Raw genomic sequence first — 17,206 nt, forward strand, 5'->3', positions numbered from 1 at the left:
AGGTGCCACAAGAACTACACAACTTCTAAAAGAAAACAGAGGGGAAAACTTGTGTGACTCAGGTTAAGAAAGATTTCTGAGACATGATGCCAAAAGCACAATCCATAAAAGAATAAAGTGATAAATTACACCTCATCAAAATTAAAACTTCTGCTCTTCAAAAGACACTGTTAAGAAAATGAAGAGACAAATCACAGAATGGAAAACTATCTGCCAAGTATATATATCTGAGAAAAGTTTTGTATCCAAAATATATTTTTAAAGTTCTCAAAACTACATAAAAAGCGTGGCACCTGGGTGGCTCAGTCAGTTAAGTGTCCAACTCTTGATTTTGGTTCAGGACATGATCTCACGGTCTTGAGATCAAGCCCCATGTCGGGCTCTGCAGGGAGCCTACTTGGGATTCTCTCTCTCCCTCTCTCTCTCTGGCATTCCCCCACCCATTCTCTCTCTCTCTCTCTCTCTCTCTCTCTCTCTCTCTCTCTCACACACACACACACACACACACACACACACAAAACAAATAAGTAAACATTTTTTTAAACCTACATTAAAAGGAAACCAACCCAGTTTTTTAAATGGGTTTTTGTTTAAAGATTTGAGCAGTTAACTAAAGAAGACATATGGGTGGCCAAGTAAAAGATGTGAAAATATGCTTAACATCCAACAGTCATCAGAGAAATGCAAACTAAAACCACAATGAGATGCCACTAGCTACATATCAGAATGGCTAAAACAAAAAACAGTCATCACACCAAGTGCTGGCAAGGATGTGGAAGAACATTCAAACACTAACGGGAAGAGTGAAAAATGGTACTGCCACTTTGGAAAAAGTTTGGATGCTTCTTTAAAAGTTCAAAGTAGGGGCGCCTGGGTGGCGCAGTCGGTTAAGCGTCCGACTTCAGCCAGGTCACGATCTCGCGGTCCGGGAGTTCGAGCCCCGCGTCAGGCTCTGGGCTGATGGCTCAGAGCCTGGAGCCTGTTTCCGATTCTGTGTCTCCCTCTCTCTCTGCCCCTCGCCCGTTCATGCTCTGTCTCTCTCTGTCCCAAAAATAAATAAACGTTGAAAAAAAAAAATTAAAAAAAAAAAAAAAAGTTCAAAGTATACCTACCATATGATCTAACCATTCTATGCCTAGGTATTTTCCCAAAAACATCAAAGCACGTGTCCACAAAAAGATCTGCACGTAAGTGTTCCTATCAGCTTTTTACAGCCTAAAATTGGAAACAACTCAAATGTACATCAACAGGTGAATACACTGTGACATAACCATTCAGTGGAATATTACCCAGCAACAAAAAAGTAGCCTCCTGATACATGACAACTTGAATAAATCTCAAAATAATTATGCTCCGTAAAAGAAATGAGTCACAAAAGAATACATTTTGTTCGATTCCATTTATATAAAATTTTTAAAAATGTGGCTCCCTGGGAGGGAGGGGCAGGAAGAGGTTATAGAGGAACATGAGGAAACATTTGGATGGATAAACCTACTCATGGTCTTGATTACGGCGATACTTTCACGATTATACACAGTATGTCTTATGTAATATCAATAGATACATGTACATGCTTAATATTCACGTGAAAACATCAAATTTTATACTTTTAATCCATGCAGTTTACTGGTATGTGAATTATATCTCAATAAAGCTGTTGAAAAAGAAATGGCAACCCTTGCCACCACACAGCTGGCGTATCACCACCACCAATAACTGGATTGCATTCAACATCCATCCAAAGGTCATCTTTCAGATTCCTGAAACAAAGGGATGACCACACTGGAAGGTCTGGCCTTCGCCTATAATGTGGCCATGAAGTTTCCAGTGGAGAAGACTCAGCTGTGGACATTAATGCCTCGTGCCATCTTCACATCATTTTCAGTGACAAGGTGGAGTCCACATTGTGCCTTCTTTCTTCACTTCTATCAGTCAATTAACTCTCAGTCATTCACAGGCTAACCTTTGGTAAAGTCTTCCTAGCTTTCTTTCAAGTACTCTGGTTAGCTGTTTGGCCACAACCTGTCTCATGAACACTTCAATCAAAAAGCAAAGAAAGAAAACATAAATACATTTTTAATGTTCCTACATGTAAAAAAAATTTGAGGCAGCTTATCAAAATATATTTAATACATGATGGCACACAGGACATAAGGGAATCCAAATGGAGAGAGGAAAACGAGTTAAAAAAAAAAAAAAGGCCAAGTATAGAAAAATTCAGTATATAAAAACACCTATCAAAGGTACAGTGCCATGGTCAGAAGTGACAAGTAAAAAGGAAAAAATAAAAATAAATAAAAATAAACAACCCAGCCTCTTGAGAAGCTTTCCTAAATTCAGTTACAGGATGAGATCACAACCACCAGCTTAAGTGAGATTTTTGCACACTCTGTGAATTGAAAACGTCCCAGCAGCCTCTCATTCCCATAGATAATTGAGAGTTGGCTGCTGTTAGACCTTAACACTCTCAAAGTGGTTGAGTCCCTGGCAACTAGATGCTGTTGCTTAAAACAGTTTAGGCTCTTAGCCCTGAAGGATTCCTAAAATTGGATTACAGTCCCTCCAGATAATCTGAGAAATACAGCATGACGAAAAGGAAACCTTTAAAAAAAATTTTTTTTTAACTCCTCCATAACAGCAACATTCTGAAAGCTGAGCACAGCATGACTGAGGCAGAAAATCTCATCAGAGAAGGCTTAAGGGCGATAACGTACACAAAGAGTGAGTCCAAAAAGGGGAAGGGAACCACACAACAGAGGAGAGTATAATGGAAGCCAGAAGAGGAAGTAGGCACGCAATCCTCAGGCCTTTCCATGGGCAGGAGCCTGGTTTGCTACCTCAAGAGAGGCAGGCAGAACAACAACAAGCAAATTGCTGTTGGTTTTTTATCCACTCTGGTCACACGCACATTTGAAAGGATGTATAATTTTAATGCTGTATATAATTCTTTTAAATAGGCATTATGCATTTTTTTGACTAGGCATTCCATGCAAAAAATGGGGAAGGGGTTAATTAATGTTCTTGTTGCATGTGACAAAATAATTAAATTAGTAATTGGGGCCTCCCTGAAATACAAACTAAGGTTTGGCTCCACAGGGACGGTGGCTATGACTCCTTCATCATCCCTGAATTCCCTGCAGAGAACACAGTACAAAGCACACAATAGTTGGGTTTCGAACAAATGAATTAGAGAAATGAGGACACCATGAATGTTTCTCTCATTCCACAGGATATCCCACCAGCCTATGAATCCTACTACTCTTCTTGCCAGGTAAAAACTTCCCAACGTATTATTTAATGATACCCCCTCAGCACGTCGTGATGAGACCATCACCATACCCCTATAATAAAAAGGGGTTGAGCAGATGCCTCAAGAGATCACGCAGATGACCTTATAAGTCCGAGAGAAGACAAAACAACAAAGCAGACCGACTGGGAAAATGTCACCTCCTACATTCCTTTTTGTGGCTTCATATCAAGGCCAAACGACCATTTGCCGGGTCTTATTACCTCCTACTTTTAGAAAAGTCAAGTGGTTGATACTATTATCCAGATATTCCATACGAGGACGCTGACTGCCAGTGAAAACTTCCTCATATCCAGATACTGACCCAAAATGGTAATAATGTTCCCAACTTCTCCTCCCCAGGAGGAGTTCCCCTCACACACTACTCCATCTTTATTTTAAATGACCAATGTCTCTAGAAATACTCAGCAATTAGCTTTCTGATTCTGTTGTAGTTATTGTCAGCTGTATGCATACGGTGGTTACTTCCCAGTCCTGGAGGAGTCCTGGAATCAACAGGTATTCCAGCTTTGGTGTGGGAACATGACATTCTCTGGGCTTGCATTACCATTATATAGCGAAAAGCAGAGGAGAGGATTACAGGCTAGAAATCCAACTTACAACACAGATGGGTATCTGGCCCTATGTGGATCTTTCATTTACTTACAGACAGACACAATGTATCCATTCATTTCACTTTTCTAGCAAGAGTGAAATGAAATTAACCTCAGAAGAAATAGAAAGCAAAATAAAGATTGGGATTCTAAGCCATGGAAGGGTCCTGCCTACTCCTCTCTGCCATGCTATGCCAATTCTGATCCTCACTCTTCCCCTACATCTTCCCCAGAAGAGAAAAAACAAATTCCTGGTGGGATACCAGAATCTTAGGGGACACAAGGGGAGACCACTAATATCTAGCTCTGGTTTTATAAGTCAAATCTAAAAGAACAAAATAAAGCAAAAAGTCACATCTGCATTAATAGACAGCAGAGGACACCTCGGTATTTGCTTTAGTTTAGGGCTGGCCGTGCTGTCATAGAAGCAGGGGGGTAGCTGGAAGCGGGGAGCGGGGAAGCACTTAGAGAGGCCCATTTAGGAAAAAAAATCACACACACATGCGTGCGCACACAAAGAAGGCATATTCTGTCCACTCAGCAGACAGGAAACAATTTTATGAAAGGTAATTTAATGTTTAGGACTATTCAGTGACAGGAAAAGCCACTTCTGGCAAAATTCATGTTATGCAGTTCTGAATACAAATACAGTTTTGTACAGCATATCGGGAAGGGTACGTGGATGAGAGACAGTCCCTTTATGGTTCAGGTTTGGTTCAGATAGGTTTCTGGAGAACGATGAAATCATTATTACTTGAGTAATAATCTGTTCCTTTCTCCCAACTTCCCAGAAACTGTAGTCAACTTCCCATTGGAGATGAGCAGGCATTCCTTCATTTACAGAGAAGCAATCCAGAGAAGCAACATGTACATGTGCACATAACCCTTCCCACACTCCAGTAATAACTGTTACACCCTTTTTCAAACTAATTTTAATTGGCTTCTCAAGGGGCAGGAACCAATCTACTCCAAAATCTATAAATTTAGGGTCCTCCGTGGGAAAATCTCTTAGGTTCCATCAACCTCTCTGATGTCATCATCCTGGCAGGCTATTTGAGCACATACAAAATGTTCAACAAATGTAGCTTAGAGTTCACTGATGCAGTTGAGGTTTTTCTCCCACAAAGTATTTTCATTTTCTAAAGGAGGAAGCTGAGGGCTGGTAAAGCCCACTCTCACTCCCTAACACCATGTCATTATAACCTTATTTGCGTCAGGGTTATGACCTTTTTGTTTGAAGAAAATTTTATATTACACTTTAGTGTTATCTCATTATACAATCCTTCTCCTCACCTCCACTTCCCCTCCAAATCATAATTGGAGAAAGGCTATACCTCTTATGTCAAATATGTGAACTCTTTCAGAAGTATTCAAATCAGCAATAAAAAAAATCTAGACAGAAATAAAAGCTTTGGCGCTTTCTCTAAAACTGACAATCTTTACCGTTTTATTTCAGGGGTGAAAGTGACAGAGAATGACACCTTTCTGACCTTAAAAAAAAATACGAAGCTACACAAACATTCCAGACCCTGAATCCCACATGTTCTGCCCGTGTGGGTAAATAAATATTAGTGGATAATGATAACTGCTATAAATACCCACAGGTGCAAAATGTGGGACTCCTGTTTAGCGCATACTGCAAATGCTCTGTCACTAAATAAGACACTTATATGGGTTTCATGGAAAATTTTCCAAGTCTTGGAGCTTGTTCACACAGTTCCAGTCTATGACTCTGCACACACTCCCTCTCTCATCACCCCTGGTCTTCTATTTCCAGTTTTATCCAGAAAGGTTTTCTTTGCTTTAGCATCACATGGGTAAAAATAAAAAAGAACTATCCTGCAGGTATGCACAGAGCCTAGGAAAGGGCTTGAGATGGACCCACTGACCTGAGACACAGACTAAATAAACTCCAGCTATTTCTGCAATGAGAAGAAAGAAGACCCTACAATTACAGTTGAAGGAAGAAAAGAAACTGTCCTTTCCATGGGCTATGACACTGACCTGAGAGATGAAGGGTTAGTGTCCATCCGCATAAGGGAATCAGATGCTAATTCTGAGGCAATTCTATCATGCAAAGATGGTCAGACTTTTATCCAGCTTCTTGAACAAGCCACATGCTTGTCACTATAAGAAAGCTTCCTATAGATAGATATAGTGATGTTTAGGTACTTATTGGGTCTACCAGATTTGATAATGGAATCAATCTCTTCCTTTAGAAGCTGTGGGTTAATGGCAAAGTTTATTAAACTGCAGGCAGTCATTCAGAAAAGATCAATAGAGACATGATTACAGAGTAACCAGAGGATTAAACATGAGATTTATCACAAAATTAAACTGAATTAAATGTTCTCTGATAGCACTTGAAATGCTGTCGATACCTTTAACTCATAATCTAGGCTTTCTGTGTTTCCCTAATAGGCAATAGGGATGTCTGATTTGAGGAGATGACTGCTATATAAAAAGATAAGCCATGGAGATTTGCTGAAAGCACTGAGAGTCTCTTCTGAAAATGTTCCCCCATTTTTACGAAGCAGCATTTAATTTATCTCTAAGAGCTGACCACAGTGAACTCAGCAGAGTTTTGAGTTACTAAGTGCATACCCCACTCGGTCCATCTCTAACACATGCCTGTACATGCTCACAGGCATATAAGATCATATAAGATCAGTCTGCAGATGAAACACTTTAAACAATTTCCTTCTCTTCTCTCACTGCGGTGACACACTGTGGTGTGACGCTGGCCCTTGGGCCCATGAGGAAAAGGAGCTGGAAAACATCATCTGGTTGTAGGAAAATCAACCTTTCCTCATCCCGGGAGGATTTCTTGATGCCACCACAAGCTCAGCAAATTACATTCATAAAGGTGAAATCCCCATCACAGCCTATGAAAGGGGAGCACAGCTAAACAAACTAGCAACGGCAGATACACTGGGAATCGGTGCAGGAGTCAATATACATGATGGCTGTTAAAACTGACATCAATACCACAGTGAGAGAGAACAGCTCCGCAGGACCTGAAATGATAAAGGCCAGGCCTGCTGTGTGAGCTCAGGAGGGTGTGCGCATGAGCAGATGGGCTGGTAGGGAAATCAGTCTTGGGGCCAAAAACCGAGCCTGTGGTTTTAAGCTATACCTTAGATGGCAGCGTCTTTGAGGGAGACTTCCTCTTTTCCCTTGTCCGGTTGCTATAATATTGTGAGTGTATTTCATCCCACAGATGGCATCGCCCTGCCCTGATAAGCAAGCAGCAGGCTCTGGTAATTTCAGCAGTAATCCAATATGGCAGCTCTTTTGTAAAAGGGGGTAGAACGGGGATGGACACAAGATGCTGAGGCTGATTTTATCATCCCCTCGTCAGCAAACGAGTTTACACCAGAGCAACCACGTTTCTCTCAGCAGTTACCCAACCTTACAACAGTGCCCTGGGTAGTCCCAAACGCTTCTCAATTCCTCAGGGAACAAGAAGGCCACCTTGCCTGCTGAAAAAGGGACTCTGTGCCCCACCCTAAAAGCTAAGGCTGCTTTTAAGGACACAAAGCCAACATTTTTATGTTCGGACTCCTTTACTGATAGGGATCCTATCAATTTCTTAACTTATTTCCCACAATAGAAACTTAATTCCAAAGAAACGACAATACTTCACTGCTACCCATTCTCTGCGTTCGTCTCCCATTTCATCCTTTGTGTCTTTGCTCAACTAGTCCTGACACAAGCAGGTGCTTTGGTGGCAGTTAGATCTGGCCTTGAGCAGTGGTGTTGCCATTTTGTGGCTTTGTGACTTTGAGTGAGTCTCCCAGCCATTTTAAGCCTCCATTTCCACTTGCAGAATACAGGGATAGAGTAAGGAGATAGATTTAAGGATATTTGTGGAAAGTGCCTGGTTATTTTCCAGCATAAAGTAAACAGTAAATAAGTGATAAGCGAGGAATTCCTCTTCCTGACTAATATAGTCAGGTTCTTAGTCATTATAAAGGGAAACTGATAGTCATTATAAAAGCCTATATTTGGCACTGGGGGATTAATGGTGGGATCTGTTCTCCATCTATCCTCAAGACTGTGTTTACAGAGTATCTTTCATTGTACCAAGTAATGTGCTGCGTAGTGTATGTATAATACTTCTTTTAATTACCACAACGCCCTGTGAAGCCTCAGTATTCTCATTTCTATAAAATGGCAGCTAATTATGGCACCTAACTTACAAAGCAGCCATTAGGATTAAATAAGCTAATATAATTTCTGGAATATGCTAGGGTTAGTTATTTTATTACTATGAATTGACCTGACCACGCGAGTACTCATGATATATCCAAAATTTAAAAGACCCACCATATAAACTGTTCATAGAGACAGGCAGAAAGGGCCTGAGAAAGCACTGCCACTGATGACATCATAAATCTCTTTTCAACTGCTTTACCCCTGCTGGTTTTCCAAATGAGACATCTGTCCATTTCCAAAAGGAAAATAAATACACAAAATGGTTACTAGATGCAGTTCAGCATGAAGAGATTGCCTACAAAGCTTGCTGCCAGAGCCTAACCTTGAAAGAAATGGGTTTCTTGGACTCTATTAGGGAATCCCTCAATGTGCCATCCAAAACCTTCCTGCACAAGGCTTAATGGAACAGGGGGAGATGGAAAAAAGCAGGGGGGGAGCTCTCCTTCCCAGCAGAGCACTGACACATACAGTACCGTTTGGGAGGCAACTTTATGTGCTCTTAGTAGTAGATTAATGAATGTAATTACCTAGCATTGTGGCTGTGAATGCTGCAAAAACTATAATTTATAGAGTGCTGTAAAGTTCTAATGTGTTTTTATGTCCATAAGCTGCTTAACCATAATCTAATGCATTTGTACAAGAACAGGCTAAGTGGCTCTCAGCTGAACAGTGAACACAAGTGTCTGAACCTCGGCGATTCTACTCGTACATCTTTATAACCCAACCCCGTGTGGTAAGCATCTGAGGGAAACAGCTGCTGAATTACACAAATAATTCTAGAGACAGTGACAAGGCTCTCTGCCTCTCGCACCATGAGAAGAGTTTCTGGCTGACAAGGGCTGCAGGCCTTAATTACATGCTGCGGGGATTCCGCATGCGTGTTCAGCGGGTACTTCTCTCCTTACTCACCACCCTCTCCTCCAGTGTGCTGGCCCTCACCCCTGCCCCTGAAGGGGGTGGGGAGGCAGGGTAGTAACGAACGGCAGTGAGAAAAGCACAGGCAGAGATATTCCATCTCTCTCTGAAAATATCCTACCTGACTTCCAGTTTGGAAAAAGGCTCCCCATTTCCAACTTTTCCTCTTTTCCTGCCATTATATTTTCAAGGAAAGGGAGGCAGAGCTCAACCGGTCTTTGACATCTAAAGCAAATTATCCTTTGGATTACCTCAGAGTTTGAAGCATCTCATTTGATTCTCTGTACAGATGCTGTGACGATCAAGAGGAGGGTAGTGATGGCGGCCATAGCGGTGGCTGCCACGCGCCAGAATTGCACACCCACCCCGATCCTGTGAGCGGGTGCTACTGACAACATTGTCTGATAAAGAGACGGAGGGCCAGGACTCTGCGTGGCAAGGCACTTCAGTCCAGAGCCTATGCCAAACTCACCAGACAAGTTACCTAACGTTTTTTCCGTCTGTAACATAGATATAATCATAGCATTTTACCTCCTAGGATTGTTGTGAAAATCAAATAAGTCAACACATATAAAGTGCTTGGAGTAGTGTCAGGACCTAAGCAACACTCTGTCCACTGGCCATCAGTGCGGTGACAAGGGGAGACACCCCGGAAGTGGCCTACATTTCTATAGGCAAACATTCAAAGTCTCAAACATCTGTAACTGGGACTTCCAGAGATTCACCCTGGAACACAACAGTACCAAGCAACAGATAAGGCAGCAGCATCAAAGTGCGACCGGACAAGCCCCACGCTACTCCCCAAAGCACAGTGTTGAGTGCATGGCTCTCCCAGAGGGCACCTCCAAAGGACCCTCAGACGTTAGAGCCAAAAAGAGCCACCGCAGCAGGAATCCCCACTTTTTCCTCTTTTCAGTAGCAGTGCCATATGGTCACCAGTGAGTAAATATTTTAGCACAATTAAAAAAATAATAGGAAAACACAAGGCTAGGAAATCAGAGCTCTCGCTTTAGTACAGGAACACAATGGCATTACATCAGTGGCCACGCAGAGATGAAAAGCCAGCTCTAAGACACACACTCAGGATAAATTAGTATCGTGGCTAATAAATAATTGATGCTTTTCCTAGTTAAAAATGTACTGCTCTTCAGCATTCACAGATGAGACGTGATGTGGATTCAATTAAAGCTCTATCCTGTCCACGGGAAAAAACTGCCTCTCAGAGACAGCCATGCGGTGCTTCTTCACTTCTCATGCCAGCCTCATCTCTGGAAGCCTCAAGATCCGTCACGTTCACAGGGACTGCTCAGGCAGTAGCTACACGTCTCTCTCTTCGAACAGGAGAGTAGAAGAAAACAAAGTTTAGAAGTAAATAACACAAAGAGGAAAGTATTTCCTACACCCTGGAAAATTAGCCCTGACCCTGGACACGAGCACCAGTTTCCGTTATTTAGTCTAAAAGAAGAGGGGGTGGGGGTAAATAAACCGCTTCCTGAAAAACACTGCCATGGTCCTAAAAAAGCCGAAGTTAGGCACAATAAGGCTTTGGGATGCAGCCAGTTCTTCCCCTTTGCCTCCCCGCATCTCGAGCTTTCCCGACTACAAACCACTGTCCACCAGCAGCCTTCAAGATCACTTCCTCCTCTGCAGTGCCAACCATTAACAGATAGTTGCTGGCCACAAGGAAGTTCCCAAACTTTCACTAGTTTCTCACCCTACCTGCCACCACCCTCCTGTTTGCCTTTCTCACTTCACAGTCTCTCTAAGGGAATAGGACCCTGATGGTTTCTTCACATTCTCTCCACCCACCCCCTCCCTCTATCCTAGTACACACATGTCCACTCACTTCGGGTCAGCACACTTCTACTTCATGACTCCCTATAAGAAGCTCATGACACCCTGCTGCTTGCACCAAAATGATGGTACCAACTTCCCCCATGCCCTGCCAGGACTTACTGGTTATGCCTCACACATTAACTCCCTCTCTATCCACAAGCCTTAGGGATGATTTCTCCCTTCCAGGCACCCTTAGCACTTTCTGTCTACACCAGTGGTCTGCAAAATGCTGCACTGGAATAAGGTAAGTCTACATTAAAATGTTTATTGATATGTGTTCTTCATTTCCTTCCTTTTTAATTTTTTAAAATTTATTTATTTTGAGAGAGACAGAGACAAAGAGCATGAGCAGGGGAGGGGCAGAAAGACAGAGAGAGAGAGAATCCCAAGCAGGCTCCATGCTGTCAATGCAGAGCCTGACGTGGAGCTCAATCCCACAAACCATGAGATTATGACCTAAGCCGGAATCAAGAGCCAGACATTCAAACGACTGAGCCACCAGGAGCCCCTCATTTCCTTCTTTAACGATTTCTGCTGTTACGTGTTTTATGATCTACACAACATACCCAGCAGCACATACATAAAACTTTTAAATGAATAAAAATATATATAACAAGGGTGCTTATTCTAAGTGTTTTTGCCAATAGGAGCATATAATCAAAAAAGTTTGGAGGCTTCTGGTTTAGACTTTGCAGAGGGAAGCAAGCACCTTGGTGGAAAAGAAACCATTTCCTGTACTTCTTTAAACACTCAAAAAAAAAAAAATCACTCAATGATTTATTGATACAGTGAGCAGACATTACACATCATAGCCTACACACCCGGGGAAGGAGAAAAAGGGTGCTCTGTGAAACCAAATCCCAGCATTTGGTAAAGAAATAAATCATTTGGCTGTTAAGAAATAACCACATTCAGTGACTGTGGTTAATAACACTGTATGACATATTCAAAAGTTGTAAAGAGAGTCGATCTTAAAAGTTCTTATCACAAAAAAAAAAAAATTTGTAACTATGTATGGTGATGGAGGTTAACCAGACTTCCTGCAGTGATCATTTCACAATATATACAAATACCAAATCATTTTGCTGCACACCTGAAACTAATATATTACATGCCAATTACACCTCAATTTAAAAACTGTGAAAAAGAAAGAACTACATTAAGAACAAGTGTCAAGGGATCACCTTTGGGCATTAGCTGTGTAATGAAGACTTCAGAGGGGTCCTAGACCTCTAGGTAACAAGTCCCCAGCCAATTAGCAGCCGCCATCAAACACATAAGAATTATGTGATGTGGCCCATAGATTTCTTTTAACAAAACAACCGGAGCTTGCCATTTCAATAGGATACTGTGTTGAAATAGAAAAGCAAGGGAAGATGTGATAATGCTTGCTCGCCAACACGTGTTTCTCAGGAGATAAAATAAATCCAACTTTATCCTGTCAGAGAAACAAACACCCACAGCCAGATAGGTCTGCGTGAACTGCCATTTCACTCGGGAACCTCAAAGTTGCAACCACCTCATGGATACTGGATAGAGGCTTACTGGAAAAGAAATTAAATTCTTATTTCAATCCCTGCAGTAAAGTTTTTATGCAATTCCAGATCAATCAGGTGGCTTACACAGTTATTATCCCTGCTAGTTCTAAAATAGGAATCCCTTGAGGAAGGAGACTATCTTACATCATACTAAATCTCTCACAACACCACGTCTGGTCCTTGGTAGATGTTCAATACAAGACCATTGTACAAACACTGAAAAAAAAATTTTTTTTTATTTTTAAAAATTTTTTTTTCAACGTTTTTATTTATTTTTGGGACAGAGAGAGACAGAGCATGAACGGGGGAGGGGCAGAGAGAGAGGGAGACACAGATTCGGAAACAGGCTCCAGGCTCCGAGCCATCAGCCCAGAGCCTGACGCGGGGCTCGAACTCACGGACCCCGAGATCGTGACCCGGACCGTGAGATCGTGACCTGGCTGAAGTCGGACGCTTAACCGACTGCGCCACCCAGGCGCCCCCTGAAAAAAATTTTTAAATCTAAAATTCAATACTTTGGATTGTAACTATTTCTGTTATTTTGGCACTGATGAGGTAATTCTTAATTGCATCTAAAAGGCAGAGGGTCAGCCAATACATATATGCAAAAAACAAATCTGAAATCAGAAATCATCAGTCAATTTGAACAACTAGGTGTGGATGACTGCTTACTGATGTACTTTCAGACATGACCATGAGAACGTTCAGACTGGTCCAATGTGTCCCCCACTTTCCAAACCTGCAGGGTGTTAATGGAGATGGACCACAGAGGCCATGATCACTACAAAGAGATACATTTCCATCGTCCTGGGGCTTGAAGGCCTGTACCTCTAATGGAAAGTACTGATGCTCTCTCTGTAAGGTTAAAGCGGACCACCTGTACTGTGCTTCCTAAGACAATGCTAACATAGGTCTCAAGTCTTCAACAGTTTCTACACATCAAGTATAGGGCATCTATCAAGCTATTTCTGTCACAGAGACCTGGGACTGTTTTCATCCCACAAGTTCAACATAAAAAATGGACCAGGACTGAGCCTAATAAGGCTTTTTAGCCCCTTGGGTCTTGTGTTAATAATCTGATAAGGGCAACCACAGTCAATTTAGCAATAATAATAATAATAATAATAATAATGTCAGAAAATTTAACACTGTTTGCAATCTAGTTGAAACAGAAACAAGAAACAATTTCCACTCTGATGCATACATCAAAAAGTGACCAGGGGGCCTGGGTGGCTCAGTTAAACATCTGACTCTTGATCTCAACTCAGGTCATGATCTCGCAGTTGGTGGAATCAATTCCCATATAGGGCTCTGTCCTGACTGCACAGAGCCTGCTTGCTATTTCTCTCTCTCCCTCTCTCTCTCAAAACACATAAATAAAGATTAAAACAAAAAGTGACTGAAGTACCTATTCTCAGTAAAGTACCAAAGTAGTACCATTTAGATGCAAAGGAGGAAATTAATTCTTCGTACGCAATGATGACTTCGACTGAGATCAGGATTCTCTCCAGTATTTGAGAAAGGTTGACCTAGACTTTCAAATACATGTTTATTTGTTACACTATCAAATGCCTAGAAATTCAGTGTAATCGTCTTGAATGGGGAGAGCAAAAAACTCATCCAGGAAGGACTGTGGGTATAGGGGTAAAGGAGGAATAAATATGGAAAGCCTAATCACAATGGATTTAGTCCTAACTGGAGTCTGTGTCTCCAATCTTTCACCCTCTTACAGGATTGGTGACATCTCTAAATTCCAAGTCTAAGCATATCACTCCCTTGCTTAAAACTTTCAATGGCTATCGACTGATCAATTCTAATTTCCTTATCCTGGATCCACAAGGCTTTCCATGAACTAGGTTGTGCTATGACTCTAATCTCATTTCTTACCACCCTTTCCCGTACCTCCTTCCCTCCGCACACTTACACTCCAGGTATACTAAACTACTGTGAATTCCCCAATTTGTGCACCAAGTGTCCTTAACTCAAGTGTCTTTAAAATTGTAACTTCCTCCGGGCGCCTGGCTGGCTCTGTGAGTAGATCATGAGACTCTCGATCTCAGGGTTATGAGTTCAATCCCCACATTGGGCATGGAGCCTACTTAAAATAAATAAAAATATAATAAAATCTTTAAAATTGTAATTTCCTCTTTTGAAAACAACATTATTCCTCCCTAGCCTACTCAAGTGCCTCAGCTTAGATCTCTCCTACTTAGATATAAGGTCTTCATTATTCCTAACAAAACACTTGTTCTTCTTGTATTGTAATTTCCACTTCTTCTCCATCTCTTCACCCGTCTATGGAACCCTCGAGGCCAGGGTCTCAGTGTTGTTTGCTATCATACCTCCAGCATCCAACTAAGGAACTGTTATTAAGTGTCAATGGACATTACATGAATGAATAAATCAACTTTTTCCTCAAAGAAGTTATCTACTCCAGGGACAACCCTGGTACATAAAGTCAGTGGTTCCAGCCACTCTCTGACATACTCTTCCTGGAAGGTAGAAGGACGTTATGTATGATATTCTAATCAGACCCAAGTTATTCCCTTGGGGTAGGTACCATTTCTATTCTCTGCAGTATTTCTAATGAATCAGCATATGCTTTAAGCTCAAGAAATATATACCAATCTCAATAAAGAATCAGTAAGGGTGGTAATACTGCAGCTCACATTTACTACACACTTACAACTGACCAGGCACTGTGTTCATTTAATTAGACCACTACAACTCTCTATATTAGGAACTCTACTCCTCCCACCATACAGATGAGGAAACTGAGGTTTAAAGATGTTACAGCAGTGGTTCTCAACCTTTGCAGCTTGCTGAATCTTCTAGGAAGATTTAAAAAAAAAAAAAAAGGCATAGACCCCACCTAAAAGCAACTAAATACTAATTTCTGGGGGTTATGTACTTTAAAGTTCCTAGGATTGAGAACCACTAGGTAAGCTGATGTGATTCAAATACCCCAGTTTATTTTTTTTTTCATGTTTTGGGTTTTTGTTTTTTTTTTAATTTACTGTTTTTGAGAGAGAGACAGACAGACAGACAAAATCTGAAGCAGGCTCCACACTGTCAGTGCAGAGCCCAACATGGGTCTTGAATCCACAAACTATGAGATATGACCTGAGCCAAAGTCAGACACTCAATCGACTGAGTCACCTAGGTGCCCCATAAAATTCCCCAGTTTCTATGCAGACAACCTGAAGTCAGTGTGCTTCCAAAGCCAGACAGATCTGTTAAAGCACTACACTCTGTTAAGCTACTTCTCTGAACTTACAAGTCCTGGAACATTTATTTTTTCTCTTCAAAGTACGAGCAGGTGATAGCCTCTTGATTAGTAAAAGGAGAGTCTCTTTAGAATATAGATTATATCAAGTGCCACCCTGAATGTGTAAATCAACTTCATGGTTCTCATCTGAGACAGCAAAGAGGGCTCTTTGCTAATTTAATAGCAATTCTCCTAACTGTATCTTCCACAAGTTCTACTTGCCACCAGTAATTGTGGGGACTGCGATGGACCATAGGATGTTATCCACCACCATTTAATAAAAAAGAAGAAGAAGAAGAAGAAGAAGAAGAAGAAGAAGAAGAAGAAGAAGAAGAAGAAGAAGAAGAAGAAGAAGAGAGAGCCTATTTTCTCAGGAGTCACTAGAAGCCCAGAATTTTCATCAGAAATGGCAGGTCAGAAGAAGAAAAATGAGTTGTATAACTGGGGTGGGGAAAGGCTAAAATTTTAAAAGCCTGTTTTAAAATGTTTTAGATACACTAGTATACCAAATACATCAGAAACCAAACACAGAAGCATTTTGTTTTAATTTCAGTGCTTAGAATAAAATTCAGGTTCACATTCAGGTATAACATTTGACACTGATATATTAAGGACATATCCAACATGACAAGAAAGAAAGGAGACACAAGAAAACATTTAAGCAAATTACAGATAACAGGGCTAAAGGCACAATGGATTGATGTTCTAACCTCTCCTAATCTCTCCTACAGAAAATAAGAGATTAGCCATGCTTTCCTCAGTGTGAAAACAGGAAGAGAATATCAGGATGGGCATCTATGTCTCTGACATGCTTTCTTATCTATTAAGTTCAGGGCCAGTTTCCTAGGGTGCAACTTGTGCCACTGCCCAGAGTCCTGTACTCAGAAGGACCAGACACCTGGTTTAATGATCTATACTTTTCTCTATGAGCTTGAGTTTTGTAAGCAAAATCTGATGAGACAGTGGAACATGTGTGTGAGTAAAGGAAATTTACATAGTAGGCACGTCTGCCATTCTCTGCTGCCCCGTGTGCACATAGCATTCATGATGCCCACTGAATACAACTGCATGAAGATGCGAGTTCACTAAAACTCAAGAGTACAAGGTAAGCATATTACATCTTTGACAAAGTAAGAGACTCGAACAGTCCTGAAGGCCATACTTTCTCTTTGAACCAGAAAGTGGCTTAGAACATAGAAAGGAGGCAATGGTAGCCTAAGAATTCTGACCTCAAAGAGCTCATACTCTCCTTTTGGGAAGAAATATACACAAAGGGGAAATTTTACAAAACAAAGGAAGCAATATCTCAAGTCAAAATATATCCAAAAACAGAGGGCAATTAAAAGTACTTAAAGGTGGGAAAGAGACTAGCAAAGATATCAAGGTTGAAGGGTTCTTAAATAAGACTAAACAGACAGCTTTCCATCCACATTATCTAGTACATCCAAAAATACCTTAATAAAGTTTAATAAAGTGCTTAATAAAACCTGGTGGAATGTGCCTTCCATAATTTCCCCTATAGTTGTGCAGA

General features: G+C 41.2%; 1 protein-coding gene and 1 long non-coding RNA gene across 4 annotated transcripts in view; one reads left to right on the forward strand and one right to left on the reverse strand.

The window, feature by feature from the left end:
* The window catches only part of AUTS2 (activator of transcription and developmental regulator AUTS2), a 1,119,238-nt gene that overhangs the window by 848,680 nt on the left and 253,352 nt on the right, over nt 1–17,206 (reverse strand). The gene's annotated exons all lie outside the window — the stretch shown is intronic.
* LOC115504092 lies at nt 1,520–17,053 on the forward strand. Its single transcript, XR_003965583.1, has 3 exons — nt 1,520–1,585; nt 4,332–4,335; nt 17,042–17,053. It is a non-coding gene; the product is annotated as an uncharacterized LOC115504092 (long non-coding RNA).

The sequence above is a fragment of the Lynx canadensis genome, chromosome E3, assembly GCF_007474595.2.
Source record: "Lynx canadensis isolate LIC74 chromosome E3, mLynCan4.pri.v2, whole genome shotgun sequence".
Classification (NCBI taxonomy): Eukaryota; Metazoa; Chordata; class Mammalia; order Carnivora; family Felidae; genus Lynx; species Lynx canadensis.